The sequence below is a fragment of the Heliconius melpomene genome, chromosome 18, assembly GCF_056956725.1.
Source record: "Heliconius melpomene rosina isolate 202511_hmr_F chromosome 18, ASM5695672v1, whole genome shotgun sequence".
Classification (NCBI taxonomy): Eukaryota; Metazoa; Arthropoda; class Insecta; order Lepidoptera; family Nymphalidae; genus Heliconius; species Heliconius melpomene.
The window spans coordinates 16,466,789-16,481,167 of NC_140406.1; the positions used below are offsets into that span (position 1 = coordinate 16,466,789).

Sequence of the window (14,379 nt, forward strand, 5' to 3'; positions counted from 1 at the left end):
CAGCCAATGTAATGACCGTACAATAATTATGAAATAATAACTAATTTTATATTTGTATTTTTATTACATGACTTCATAGATCTTGGAGCCAAATTTTCCTTCAAATTGTAGAGAGTCTAATGGAGCTGATGATATAGCAGGGTAGGCAGAGGGAACCTAGTGTTAAGACATTAAGTTCTCCATTTAGCGACAAATTTTTAAAACATTACGTCTTGAGTGGCGGTATTCAACGCCGCGCTTTCATTTTTTACCGAAACCAATGAAACCACTCCCTAGAGTAGGACATTGGACGTCGTCGGTGCCGCTGCGCCCCGATGGCCTCAATATTGTTAAGTAGCATTAGAATTTTACCCACCACGACTTCAGCGAATAAAATAGCTACGTGGCTGTGGTCAGGTGGTTAGGTGGTATGATATAACATCAAAAAGTAATACCAATACATCATCAACGTAAAGCAGTTGTGTTCGTTTGGATACAATTATCGGTTGTTCGAATATGAATGAGAAAAATGTTATTGTGATTGTTTATTTCACCAATATTGATTACAAAAAATGGCGGCGTCGGTCTTTCTCTACAATTCAACGTTCCCAGCATATTAACGACTAGCGGACGCGCGCAGCTTCACCTGCTTATTGTTTAGGGATGAATACTAATAAACCATGAAACACGTCTATTTCAATAGAATATTTTTAAGAGTCTCAATTTCAAATTTTATAAAAATCAGTGGCGATTTAAAGATTTTTCCATATAAACTTTCAACCCCTTATTTACTCCCCTAGGGGATGAATTAAAATAAACCACGAAACATGTGTTCAATGATATATTTTTAAGAGGCTAAGTTTCGATTTTTATAAAAATCGGTGGCGATTTAAAGATTATTCCATACTAACTTTCAACCCCTTATTTGCACCCCTAGGGCATGAATTAAAATGAACCATGAAACATGTATTCAATGAAATATTTTTAAAAGTCTAAATTTAAAATTTCATAAAAATCGGTGCAGATTTAATTTTTTTTCCATACAAACTTTCACCCCTTTAGGATTAAAATTTTTCAAAATACCTTCTTAGTGGATGTCCAGATTACGAAAGTAAACATCTGTCCAAATTTCACGTTTCTACGCACAGCGGTTACGGCTGTACATGCGTCTTACCTCAGTCAGTGAGGACAAGTCCTTTTATATATATAGATGAGGAGCTTAGGGAGCACTCCCCGGGTCTTGCGACGTAAGTGTAGGTTTAAAGTGTCGCTGCTCAGGTAGATTTTAGGAGTATTTTTCTCTATTTAGGTTAGGTAGATATTTCGGTTAGCCAAATTTTCATAAAGAGTCGTAAAATAAGCAAAATGATCGATATCCCGAACTGCTCTAAATATCCCTTCAACTACAGACTACATTAAATAAATATAACATTTCAAAAAGTAATCAAAACTAGTAACTAAGTTATGCGACTCGGGGCCGATGTAAAACAATCGTAATTTCCACTCGTTAAGTTCACGCAAGTAACAACACTTGCGTAAGTGTATGATAGTATGTGATTTATTTTGATTTCACGCGTTATTCTGCACATAGCGAGATAGGCGGAGGGAACTAGTGTAAATACACGTGGGGAACGCCCCACCCACCACCAAATTATTGAGATATGGTGAGTGGCGCAACTCTATGTCGCGATTTTATTGCTCCCAGAACGGAGAAATGAAAATAATCCCAATAAGTCCCACTAGGGGATCCAACCCACAACCGTCACGTTTAGACGCTGTGCTACGTCGCGATGGGATCAATTCAAGTCCTTATTATCACGCATATTCAAGAAAATGCAGTGAAATGCACTCTGTAACTTTATGTTGGTAACAAGACAATTGGCCTTAAAAAAAAGATTAACGACAAAGTGAACAGGAGGATTGTTAATGTGAGAACTATTACTCTATAGCCTTTGCATGTGCTCTTCTCTACTCTACTCTTGTGCAATAAATATAAAGTAAGTAAAGTAAAGTTAGAATAAACATTAACTACATCTATGTACTAAGAACAATTTTAAAATTTTCTTTTGCAACTGAGACTACCCTGACACCGCACAGCTGCCTGTTGTAAGTTTGACCCAAGACCCACCGTACAAATTGTATGGTAAATGGGAGAAGAAGTGCCTTAACACTAGACTCACTCTGCTCACAGTCGGTAGCTATATTTAAAATTGAATTTTCAAATTAACCCAACATTATTAAGTTTTATCCATGAGATAGAGTTGACCTATGAAACTTATACAATATATTTTATTCTTTTATTTTGCCTTCTTGTTGATTGATGAACTTAATAAAGCTATGTTAAGATATAATAATGATTGATTATATAAAGTAATAGCTAACCACGTTTTAAAGCTTGTTTTAAAGCTTATAATAAGCTTGTGAATTAATTATAATAATTATTATCATATTCGGCAATGTCGTAACGGTGTTGGAACTTAAAATCTGATGTTTAATGGCTGTAGGTTCAATTCTTGTTAGTAAACATTATAATACTAGTTTTTCTCTAAGGCTTTGCTTGTATTGTCATTATGGCTGTGTCTGCGATCAGAGTTACTTTCCCACTCATCCTAATTATTAACGTGATTTAGAACTAAAGTGGTAATTCTATTGGAACCATTAATACCTGAGATTTGCGCCTCCTATCAAACAAATTATTATTATATGAAAATTAGATATAATTTAGCGTTAAACTTCGCCAGTCAAGTTCGCCAGTCAGTTTGTAGCTATATATAAACGTAGCTAAATACTGGCAATACATATAACGAGTATGTGAATCATTGATACGAAGAAGTATCATTTATAGCTTCATACAGTATACCACACATAGCAGGGTAGGTAGAGTGCTGGGAACCTAGTGTTAAGACACTCCGTTCCCATTAAGACACTTCCGTTCCCCATTTTCCGCCGAAATCAGTGAAGACATTGGGTGTTGAACTCAAACTCAAGGCTAAAAGAAGAGTTTTTTTATTGAATATTATCAAAAATATAAAAAAAATATATATATTTCTTTAAAATTTCAGAATAATACGAAAAACTAATTTTTTGAAATAGAAGTCTCGTCTCTTTTAGATAACTCTCTGTATTATAATATATAGAAAGCTATTTGTGTCTTTATAAACGTAGACGCCATTACAATAAACTGAACATTCCATTTATAGAGAAATCTAAGTATTTCGATTTGGAAGACGTCTGCATTAAAATATAAAGATTAAATATTTGTGTATGTATTTGAGGTCATCTTGGCGCAGTGCAATAGCGTCTGAGTGTCAACGTGAAAGTTTTTGGTTCAATCCACGGTCAAAGGAATAGTTATATATTTTTTCTTCACGCTGTATCCCGCACGTAGCAAGGTAGGCAAAGGGAACTTGGGAACATAATTTTAAGACACTTCGTTCCCATTTAGACAATTCCACTGAATACAGGAGGCCAAACTTAACGCCGCGCTTTGCGTCGTTACCAGAGCGAGGAAATGGAAATAGTAAGTCTTTCATTTCCTCGTGTGGAAATCCAACCCAGGGTATGGGTCGCGTTTGCAGTCACACTTTCGTGTTCCTGCGCCATGACTGGCATCAAAATTTAAACTCAGCCTTTCAACCACAAATCAATGAAATTAATTTAATTATTTATTGTAAGACTGGTTTGCATCCAGTTAACTTAGAAAGTTGAAATTAACTAAGTATGGTCCTAGGAGGAGCATAATTTTAAAGAGGATTTCTCAACATTTATTAAATTGATCCAACTTTAAATTTATATACGAGTAAGTAAGTAAAATAATATATGTATAAATACCAATTTTAAATGACATATATTTCCTTTAAAGTTTTTATTACTTTTAAACCTTACGATAAATAAAAAAGCTTACAAATTAAAAGACAACAGTCTTTCTATCTCTATATATAAGTATAAGTACAATTGCTACTTCTGAACCCAAGGGTGGACTCTATCAACACTAACCACGCCAGACACATGTCAAATCAAATTGATCGATTCGTTCTCTACCAGCTTCGATGTCTACAAAATAAAATGAAAATCATCAAGGATAATACAGATTTTTACTTAAACTTGGTGGGTATAAAAGTTCCCATATAATATACAGTTATATAAAATGTAGAGTTATACGTAAATCATAAAATTTTATTATATTCCCAATATCAAAGTTCAAAATGAACTCTGTTATAGCAGAAAACCAAACCACCTAACAAATGAACATAACAAATGTCGTTATAATTAGACCATGTGACTTTCATGCCTTCAAAAACAAGGTGTCAGTGGCTCGCCGGCCGCGGGCCGCGGGCAGCGGGAGGTGGGAGGGGGGTGGAACGCAAATGATACGACGACGCCGCATCGATCGTCATGTGCCCTCCACCCGCGGCTCCCCACACCACCGCCTTACACGCACACAGCCTCATCTAATGTGTTCTGCCAAATGATCCGTTTGGAATATTAAGTCGTCTGTGTAGTTCTAAACTGATAGTCATCTCTGATAGAGTCTAAAAATCTAATTGTAGACCCATTTAAATAATAACTCTAGTCTATTTTTCTTTTCATTCTATTTCCCTAAATGTAATCGGAACGTATACTATATACAAATGCCTGATATAATGTAAAGATAACATGATATTTATAACAGCTGTGCACAAAATAGCGGAAGAAGGCGTTCGACCTCTCCAGGGGAGGCTAATTGGCCCACGTGGCAGCAATTATTTACTCTAGCTCATACACGTGTGCAACGCGCCCTTCAAACCCTACTCATACGTCAAGTAACACAATACCACGTTACACACACGTCTAGACCCACGGTAAGCGTATCCATCTGTCTGCGGAACAGTCAAGCGAGTGGCGGAGCACTGCAGAACAGCTAACTAAAAATGAAGAAATAAGATAGTAAATTTACAGTCGAGTTTAATGTTTCTACTTTCATCCCTGCATTTGAAAAGCAACTCTATTACGATATGCACACGTACCAAAATGCATCACGCTACACACAACGATATAAGCACGACAGGCGCGACGATAGAGTCTATGTGATTCTGTTAAATGGTTATATAGATTTTAAGAGTACTACTTACATGTAAATGTCAATGTAATGATTTATAGACAGTTAATATTCTAATAACCTAAAAGAATAAAAAATTGTACCGTGCAGATATGAAAAAATACAATGCAAATCGCGTTCATACATAAATATCCTTTAATGTTAATAGTATCTTTAGCAATTATATTGAAATTATATTAAAATAGTATTATAAATAAATAATCTAAATACTAAAACAAACGTCGCCTGCGTACTACTATCGAGTCTCTGAAGTCTACTTATTCTACAAAAGCATTGCCTGGCTGTAAATAAATGTAAAAGTAGCATTCGTGCAGTCCAACGACGACACCCCAAATCTAGGGCACGTGATTTGCAGACGTAGTCTGCAAAGTATCAACTCACATTAGCCACAAACGGGAACAGTCCTAAAGAGTCTCTACCAGGTGGTAGAGTATCACAATCAACAGAAACAAGCTGGTTTTCGGTAACAAGTGTACGTTGTTCGCGAATTGTAAAACCGCGGAGTCTTCATTTGTACGCTATGGCATGAGGCGTGCGTCCGGCGCGGCTGCCACGGGTAGACTGAGGCGCCGCGTTGCTTCACCCCCTTTCGCACCCCTCGGCTGCATCTTAAAGGCAGGCTGATAATCGGGAGAAAATACAACAGAGTTGCAATTGGAACGCCGCATACTGCTCGTTTTTGGCCATGAGTCAGTCGGTAATTGCGTGCCTTCCTTCGACGGTTCCTTGAACTGAATGCAAGGGATCCTTTGGAGAAGAATTTTTAGGCGTAACCGAATCATATTTTAGATGATGACAATGAATATATATGTTTCATTTTGATGTAAATTATGATGGCTTCAAGACGAGACGGGTTATTGTGTCAGCGTCTGGTCTGATTTAGCGTACATTACAAACAGAACGTTTTTATCTATCACGACTGCCGGGGTTACATTATTGGTAAATGGAATATCGATAGATCTTAGCTGCCTGCGGTTTTATCTATTGCAAATTAAACAAGTGTAACTAAAGTTTTCTAAACAATGAAACATATTCAGAATAACATAAATTTTAATACTTTTAAAATAATAATCTCATTTGGAATAGATAAACAAAATAAAAAGAAATAGGAAAAAATATAAAAAAATAGGAAATGTTAGGATAAGTTAATATATATTGTAAAATAATATACTCCTAGTGCAGGCAATAACATGCTTAAAAGGAGGCTCCAATCACTAGCGGGTTTTGTAAGAAACTTGCTTAATAAACTATTTATTATTATTATTATTTTGATATTGTATATTTTTTCTCAAAACATAATTTCAGTTAATATGAACCCCACGAGCTTCAAGCCAAGTGTGGTCCATTTCCTGTATCCATTCCTGTAATTGGTTGGGAAGTAATGTCTTCCTGTAAAAACTTCTTGTCAATGCGACAATTATTAAACATTTATATTTGTGTATTTTAAAATAAAATTGTCGTGAAGTTTTTTACAGTACATGGTGTTGTCAGTCTTTAAAAGGGTAATGTAAAAATATCTGCGCATGATAAATAAGTTCATTTCTTCTGAGACTAAAACAATTGAATGAAGTGGAATATTTCGGAAGTATGTTCAGTAGAGATGAAAGATAAGAGATGGATGTGCAAATGCGTATTGATACTGGTAACAGGGTAAACCGAGCCTACGAACGGACGTCAGCACAGCTGCGCGTTTGGCCGTACAAAATGTGGTGTTGATACAGACGTTGTTATACGGCAGTTAAACGTGGGTATTACAGAAGATGAATGATGCGATCTCTTCTTAGCTGATCATGATAGCTTAGCTGATCGAATCCACAATGAAGAGATACACAGAATGGCAGGTACTAGCGAGGATGTGTGATGATGTGAATGAGTGATGAAAGAATGTCAAAAAAGTTTTATGGTGAAAAATTGAGTGTTAAGAGAGGTAGGGGAGACCTTCGAAAACAAAATATCAAAGATACTGGAGGAAGGTCACGTAAAAAGCATGATGACCCCCTGGAGCGCATGCGGAGGTTGATTTACAGAGGATGAGGCGACAGAGACCGTATCGTTAGGCGCTCCATTCTCTCTGACTACCTCGCTAGGGATAAAGCATGAAACTAAGTTAAGTATAAAAGCAATAGTGATTGAAATACCGTAATTACTTCGGAAACGGTCCAAAATATATTAAATATATAATTTATAAAGTTAGTTGTCGCTGTGCATTGTCTGTGAGCCATTCACTAACAGAAAAAAACATATAAACCGTCAAAAGGCATCTGTTTCAATTTTTGAACCAATTTTTTTCTATCATTAATATGGAGTAACTCTTTATAAATGATTAAATGGTTATATTTTTCATAGTAATTAGATATTAAATTTGATTTATTGGCCTTTCGACGATTGCGTGAGAATATTTGCTAAATTAGTGCTTTCGTTACACGCTACAGCGCTAGCTACGCTACAACGCTAGCTACGCTGCAGCGTAGCTAAGCGTTGTAGCGCCGTAGCACACCTATGTGACGTAGCTCTACGTTAGGGCTAAGTTTATTATAATAAGGGCATTATTATTTAAAAAACAGCAGTAGTTTTTAAATCACGATAATATAGTCATAATTAAAGTAGATATTAGTTAGAGACAAAGTACAGTATATAGTAGTAGGGTAAACAATGAAGACCTGGGAACTAGTGTTAAGACACTCCATTTCCATTAAAACACATTCGGCTTAATTCTAGAGGCATTGCGGGAGACAAATCAAGTTCCCAGAACCACAAGAATAAAGAAAATATATTTTTGTCTCAAAAATATGAATTACTTTAAATCTAAAGCCTTAATCTTAGTCTAAGTAATTCTTAATCTAAGCACTTATCTCAGGCCAGTGGTTGTGCAGAGGCGCAAGCGACAGATTGTGAGTTCGATTCCCAGCCGAGAAATAAAATATAAAATAACAAAAAAATCAGCTTTACGCTGTATCCCAAATATAACAGGGTAGGTAGAGGGAACCTGGGAACCTAATTTTAATAAACCTTTGCTTGTATATTAACATTCTGCATACAAAAAATAATATAATGTTCTCTAAGTCTTACGCAATAAAGCGCAGCAAAGCTACTTACTTATACAGTTTTTTATCCTCCAAGTTCCACAATTGTCCAATCCCGGATAATTACTTGCCACAATATATCTTAATATCTAAATTGAACGCACTAAAGGCTATATAAAATGCAATTATTATAGCAAAAACTGGGCGCTAGTGCCCGTCTTTTTTTTGGTTTAAATTTTTATCAGATTAATTTGAAAATCTAAATTGCTTTAGGAAACAAGTGAAAATAAATTCTATTAGGTTTTAATAAGGTTCTTATTAGGATACTGTGTGTTGTGGTATTACTCATTTGAAGGACGGCACGTTACACTACGTTTCCAGCATCTAGGGAAGACGACACGTACATTTATGTAGAAAATATTGCACTTTTCAATATATATTTTTTTATATTCACGCCGTATTTCGCATGGTAGACAGAGGGAAACTGGAAATTTAGTGTTAAGACACTCCGATCCCATTAAGACTCCACCGTTCCCCACATTTCATTTCTGTACCTTGACACAAAGACAACAACAAAAATAGGCAACCTGCATATAGCAGAGTAGGCTTCTGCCTCGATGCTCCCTGGTTCTCTCGGAAGCTTAGTGCTAAGATAGACTCCGGTACTCACACACGCCCGATTTTAAAAACATTCCGTGTTGAGTCATGGAACTCAGCGCCGTACTTTTTCAAGTTACTAGAGCGAGGAAGTCGCAATAATTCAATCTCCTGGAAGTATTTTACAACACAAGAAAACTGTTCAAAGGAATAAAAGGACATTTTAACCTTAAACAAGTAATGTAGGATGTTATACTCGCTCTAAACCAGTAAACGGTATATTTGAAAAGCAAGCTCAGTTCCGGAGCGTCACGCACTGATACATACGGGTATGTATTACTGCTACAACCGAGGATGTGCTTCCTTTTATTTAGCTTTAACACTATTTTATTATTACTAAAGATGTCATTGTAGAGAAAGCGATTATTAATAACTCTTAATGGTTATGGAATCTGGCAGTACCGTGATGGCACCTGGCCATCGCGGGGCGTTAAGTTCCGCAGTGTTGAGTGCAACATGCATTATCTCGAACATCGGGCGATACGTGGGTAACGTAGTGTCTTTATACAATGTAAAAATGCCCTCATATAAAACATTAAGGATGACGCATAGTGGTTTCATATTAACGAATTTATTTATTATAACTCAGCAACTCATTTGAATATTCATGTATTTTTTTTACTTTTATTTCATCACCGTAAACAGATGACCTTACATTACATTTATTTAAAACTAAACTTATACTCACGACTGTATTATATATACTGGTTCTAGATCTGTACGTATATTACTAGTCCCCAGGATTACATTCTAGTTGCCAATTTCACTGTACTACGTTAATAATAATTAATTGATACTCTTAATAATTATTGCCGTTGTGACGTAGTGGTACAAACGCGTGACTGTTAACGCGACTATTGTGGGTTGGAGCCCCACTAGGAGAAATGAACATACAATGACTCAAAAAATTCGCGGAAAGAGGAGAACGAAGTGTCTTATCACTATGTTCCCTCTGCCTACCCTACTATATGCGGCCTAGAGTTCCACCAAACACTGGGTTCACTTTGATAACCGATTAAATGTGGGTATTTAGTATTATACATTTTTGTAAATCCGACGTTTCGAACACTTAAAGTACTACTAGCTCCGTAGGTAGTGCCGTAAGTGTTAAATAAAAATATAAAAATATATTGCTCTATCTCTAAAATAAAGCCGCGATCAAATCATTAAGAATTCATAAATGTATACCTAATATAAAATTAAAATACGAAGCTAGCAACTCGTGCAAAACTATAAGAAAAATCTTAATATAATTAAATGATTTTCTATGTAATTTTGGAGCAACTCTTTCGATGTACACTTCACAAACAGCAAGACTCATATTTTATCAATATAACATATCAAAAATTCCCAGACAGAGCTGACCTGGATACTGCGAGAGCCCCGTCATTGCCCGCATTCCGCCTGCATCTAGATCCCTCGAACTCTAAACATTTATTATTTATCGTGGCATATTTTTTCTGGCAAGAATCACTTTCTTTGCCATACTTTTGATAAGTTTCCAATTTTATGCAGAGAGATTGCCATCTGACCTTCGACGATACGACGTAGCACACGTGCTCCTCGTCTCGCTCCACTAAAGCTGCCGATGATATCGATACTCGTTACTTTTTTGTGCCAAGCATACAGATCCTATTGTTAAAATATCAATCCAATAGATATATAGATGAAAACATCGCTTCAACAAAAAAAGTTTAGACTCAACTGTCGTAACGTTGCATCATCTAACATTGGATGGTCGCTAGCGAGTGTCCGAAAAACTTTTACAATAAATGATGGCGCGTAGAGGACGCACAATATTTAAACACATCATCTTAAAATTATAATAAACAGTAACCAACGTTTCTTAAATAACATATTACTTGCAAGTAGGTATACTACTGTACTACAGCGAGTGAAGTAATCTATACTTAGTTAGAACTTAAGTGTGTCAGTGCAATAAAAATGGTGGATTAGGCAACTCTGGCCATACGTTATCGAAATGTACTTTAAAAAAAATACCAAACTATTTTGGAACATAGTCAAGTAAAGCAATGTTCCTAATAAATATATGCCTAAAGCTATGTTCAGTAAAGATACGAGTGTGTAGTTCATATCGAAAGTTGTGGACAACATATTTTGACACTTAAAATTATGCGTTTTTTTAGTATTGAAAAAAATATGTTTTTTTCAGTATATTTTTTATTGTCAAAATGAAACCGTAGCGGCTCTGCAACTTTCCTCTTGTATGAACGAGCTCTAACAATCGTTGAATGTAACTGTATTTGACTGCATGCGATTATGTGAGCTGATTAAAATACTAAAAAATATTTATAGTACAGCTGTCTCTACATACAAGATGAAATGCGTATAAGTAGTCTAGCTTGTTAAGTAATCGTGCGTTCTTAAGTATAAATGATGTGATGTACTTTATACCGGGTGGGAACGGAAGCAGCGTATAGGGTAAAATATCTCAAACCTGTACCTAAAAAACAATCAAGGTTCGTCAATAGTTTAAATATAGGATTATTATTTTCAATTCATGATTTTTCTCGAACTGTATTACGTGCGCAGTGGGCAGTCATAACGTGAATACGTACTAATACAAAAGAACTATTCATTCTCGAGAAATATACACGAATGACGCGACGAACGAGACAAGTGCTAAAACACTTGTAGTTTCTAATATTTCGTGATGAGTGAGTTAGTGAGTGACCTTTCGATTTTATAATATAAAGATTCTCTTTCGTTTTCATTGTATTAGGCTTTTAAAGAGAGTTACAACTGCGCTTTCATTTAAGTAGTCACGACGGATGTAAACTATAACATTGTCATTTAAAATTAATTTTAACTTATTGAAAAACAACGTAAAAAGGGGAACTAGTAAATAAGTTTTTTGATTTTCACGATTATTACACATTTTAAATGAAACTATTTTAACGCTAATTTAGTATTATACATTTTTGGAAACCCGACGTTTCAAACACTCTGCCACACGTGGTGGTGGGCTGAGGTGGCATGGGTCTATCAGTTGACAGTCAGTCGGCGTCAGGCGGCGGCTAACAACATGCAATGGCTCGAGAATCTCTAGTCTAGGTTACTCTGTCTATCCTTCTATATAATTTATCTTGAATTTCTAAATATAAGCATCAAGTACATAAAAATACAAAAAAATATATATAAATATATAAATGTGGTGCAGCACTCTTCATATACATCTAGAAATAAATTATTAGGTTTATTATTTTTTCAATAGACTTCTTCTTCATAGATTGAATTCACTAGTACTAAAATTATTTTCTAGTATTTCCATGCAACTTTCACTGTAGACGGCGGCTGTCAAGTCATCTGACGGGTCTACATGACCTTGAACATAAGAAACCGGGTGAAGAATATCTCAGCCTTAAATTAAGTACTGAGCTTCTTTAGCGCCGTCGCGTCTCCTAAAAGGTTAAGTCGAAACGTAATAGGAAACATAGTGAAGTTACTTAAAGTATACTCTATTGTCAAGAAATACGATTTTTTTTGTATTTCGGAGGCTTTGGGGGGTGTGCGAGGGCTCGGTCGGTGCGTCCTCTAACAAAATGGAGACAATACGATTATAGTATAGCAGTGTATGAGAAAAAAATAGATGAAACTTAGTTTAGTTTTTTAAAATTAAGAAACTGAATATCTACCAAGTGTAAGACAATTGTCAGTGTGAGGGTATTTTACAGAATATAAAATAATAATACCCACATAATTATTTATAAAAGAGGAAGGGAACGGCTATAAAAAGTGACGTTTTTGATGGATTGAGTCAGTACGTCGTTATTCTGCCTGTCGTAAGGTGTAAATTTGTGACAGTGTTCAAGTATTTAAAATCAGTGTCATTGTTGGAACTATGCCTTTTAAAACGTGTATAAGTGTAAAGTGTTATATAGAAACAGTGTTAGAAGTGTGTATATGTAAAAGAGGAACAATAAATTATGGTTATTAAGTATTTTCTTATACTTACCCCCTGACATTTTTACAAATGTCAGAAGTGGGATCCAACACCTAAAGATAACTGGTGTTGTTACTACGCCCAAAGCAGACCAACCGGCGCACGACGACTAACACGGTACGTCTGCGACGGTGATCGTAGACAGAATAGACGCGGAGATAATAAGCGGAAGCGATCACAGCAACCGGAATAACCGAAGTTGTCGGTATGTTTGCCGCTAGCGTGACAGCCGTGCAGATGGCTCTTCTAAAGAAGACAATGAAAATCGTCTTCCTTGAAGTAAGCATCGTTATGAAGGTACGAGCATTTTATTAATAGTAACAGTAATATTGATCATCAAGTAGAAGTGCAGAAGTGGCACAATATGGTAACAAAATTTTAATAAGATATTAAGATTCAAAGTCAAAGTAGTCGCTATAATTAAAGTCTCCTTTATAACAAATCTAACAGTGTGCGTAATGTCATCTTATACTTACTTAGTTACAAGTCTGTAGAAAAGTGAATCGCGTAAATGAACTAAGTGAAAATGTAATCGAAAAAAAAAAGTAATACAATTAACAGTGACGTGTTCTCGGTAAACGGCATTGTTTTGAATTCTTTCATTAAACTAGGAAGAACTTTAAGTCAAATAAAAGGTCAGTAGTATATTAAGTGAAATAAGGATGAAACGGAGCCTTCGATAGGTTTTGATAACTCGACAGTTACACCCGTAGATCGTTATATTTAAATTATTATTTTGGCAATAACGGAAGTGCTTAGTGTCTAATGAATATTTACTTGTGTGAATATTTATGTTTAAGACTTACGATACTTTTAAAATAATAGCTAAATAAAATTATAATACCCGCAGTATTATCATTTAGTAGAATTGAACAAAAAAAAAAGTCAAATCATCAAACAACGGTTTAGCAATGGTTAGTGTATAGCAATGGTACATGTAATAAACTTATAGACGTGTAAAGAATATTTTGTTTTATACGAATTAAATGAATTTAACGATAAAAATGGTAAACTTATTCTGAAATAACTTGTTGAAGACAAAAAGAAATAAGCTTTCAAAATATAGTTAAAGGATAGTTATGTGTTTCAAAAATTATAAAAGTAATAATAGTAATTTAAATAAGCAGACCAAAACTTAAAGTAACTTAGAAATAAAAAAGGAATAAAAAATATAGGAATAAAAGTGTTAATATAGATATTTAATTAAAGGAATACATATTGAAATTGTTTTGCTTTTAATTCAAGAGAATTAAGTGGTGATCTAGCAAATTAAATTAATTGATAATAGTGCGGTAGTTTCTGCGTTACAGCGCTTTAGATTTTATTCACTGATCTAAAGGTTAAAACGGTGACATATTGTATTCATTGCGGGCAACTTTTGAAAAACGTGATGTTAATTCCTCGAGTTTCTCGCTGGTAGCGCCAGATTCCATTATGGAATGTGTAATTGGCACATTGAGTAGTATGGCTAGTAATATGAGCCACGCGGATGTTTTAAGTCTTAATCCAGTTTTAAATTATGAACAGAACACTGATGTAGTCATTTATGTTTCAAGTAAATTCAACAAAGTGCAAAAAAAATACGTACGGTTATGTTTATATTGTGTTTAATACAAGGCACCTGATACAAAACCTCAAAAAGATTAGTAACAACAATA

At 35.1% G+C, this 14,379-nt stretch overlaps 1 protein-coding gene across 5 annotated transcripts in view; it reads right to left on the reverse strand.

Annotated features, from left to right (window-relative positions):
- Window positions 1-5,634, reverse strand: part of LOC146529739 (uncharacterized) — a 36,003-nt gene extending 30,369 nt beyond the window's left edge. For all 5 annotated transcript variants that reach the window (XM_085201558.1, XM_085201560.1, XM_085201561.1 and 2 more), the window contains exon 1: window positions 5,459-5,634. The gene's annotated coding sequence lies outside the window, so the exon portion shown is untranslated. The remainder of the gene's footprint in view (window positions 1-5,458) is intronic.
- Window positions 5,635-14,379: the final 8,745 nt, after the last annotated feature.